This window comes from Camelus dromedarius, chromosome 30 (assembly GCF_036321535.1).
Source record: "Camelus dromedarius isolate mCamDro1 chromosome 30, mCamDro1.pat, whole genome shotgun sequence".
In the NCBI taxonomy this organism is placed as follows: Eukaryota; Metazoa; Chordata; class Mammalia; order Artiodactyla; family Camelidae; genus Camelus; species Camelus dromedarius.
In genome coordinates, this window is record NC_087465.1 from 21367818 (window position 1) to 21369552 (window position 1735).

Sequence of the window (1735 nt, forward strand, 5' to 3'; positions counted from 1 at the left end):
CCACTTTTAGAGCATTTCTCCTCCCCCACAGAGTGGCCCTCACCCCTGCTCCCGTTTTTAAAAAGAAAAATAATGGTCAATTAATTTACAACAAAGGAGCCAAAAACATATAATGGAGAAAGGACCGTCTCTTCAATGAAGCGTGTTGGGAAAACTGGACAGCCACCAGCTGTGAAAGTGGATCCCTATTTTACACCATACACAGAAATCAAATCAGACTGGATTCAACTTGAACAGAGACTGAAACCATAAAACTCTTAGAATAAAATGTAGGCAGTGAGTTTCTTGACATCTGTCTTGGCAATAATTTTTTGGATTTGACACCAAAAGCAAAACAAACAAGTGTGACTACATCAAACTAAAGAGCTTCTGCACAGTAAAGGAAACCATCAATGAAATGAAAAGACAGCCTAAAGAATGGGAGAAAAATATTTGAAAATTATTTATCTGATAAGGGCTTAATATCCAAAATATAAAAAGAATTCATACAAATCAACATTTAAAAAACCCGAACAATCATGCTCACTTCGGCAGTACATACACTAAAATTGGAACAATACAGAGAAGATTAGCATGGCCCCTGTGCAAGGATGACGCACAAATTCGTGAAGCATTCCGTATTTCTAAAAGACAACATAACGCCATTTGCAGCAATATGGATGTCCCTGGAGAATGTCATTCTAAGTGAAGTAAGTCAGAAAGAGAAAGAAAAATACCATATGAGATTGCTCATATGTGGAATCTAAAAAAAAAAAAAAAAAAAAAAAAAAAAACATAAATACAAAACAGAAACAGACTCACGGACATAGAATACAAACTTGTGGTTGCCAAGGGGGTGAGGGTGGGAAGGGACAGACTGGGATTTCAAAATGTAGAATAGATAAACAAGATTATGCTGTATAGCACAGGGAAATACATACAAGATCTTTGTGGCAGCTCACAGCGGAAAAAATGACAATGAATATATGTATGTTCATGTATAAGTGAAAAATTGTGCTCTACACTGGAATTTGACACAACATTGTAAAATGACTATAACTCAATAAAAAAATGTTAAAAAAAACCCCAAAAGAATCCAATTAAAAAATATGCAGAGAATTTGAGCAGAGATTTTTCAAAAGAAGACATACAGATGGCCAACAGGCACATGAGAAGATGCTCAACATCGCTAATCATCAGGGAGATGCAAATCAAAACCTCAATGAGCTATCAGCTCACACCTGTTTGAGTGGCTGTCATCAAAAAGAGAATACTGTTGGTGTGGATTTGGAGAAAAGGGAACCCTTGTGCACAGCTGATAGGAATGTAAATTGGTGCAACCACTTACGGAAAACAGTATGGAGGTTCCTCAAAAAATTAATAGCAAAACTACCATGGGATCCACCAATTTCAATTCTGAGTATACATACAAAGTAAATAAAATCACTATCTTGAAAATATACCTGCATTCCATAGTTTTTGCAGCTTTACTGACAATACCTAAGACTTGGGAGCAATCTAAGTGTCCATCCGTGGATGAATGGATAAAGAAGATGTGGCAAATTCCAATAACTGAATATTACAGCCAGAAAAAAAGAAGGAAATCCTACCATTTTTTACCACATAGATGGCTGTTGAGGGCATTATGTTAAGTGAGATAAGTCAGGCAGAGCAAGACAAATCCCTACAGTCTCATTTATATGTAGAATCTAAAAAAGCAACTCAGATACAGAACTGACTGGTAGTTGCCAGGGGC

General features: G+C 36.5%; 1 non-coding gene across 1 annotated transcript; it reads left to right on the forward strand.

Moving 5' to 3' along the window:
• Positions 1–518: 518 nt before the first annotated feature.
• On the forward strand, positions 519–625 carry LOC116149684 (U6 spliceosomal RNA). The gene has a single exon (XR_004133326.1). It is a non-coding gene; the product is annotated as a U6 spliceosomal RNA (small nuclear RNA).
• The last annotated feature ends 1110 nt before the right edge of the window (positions 626–1735 follow it).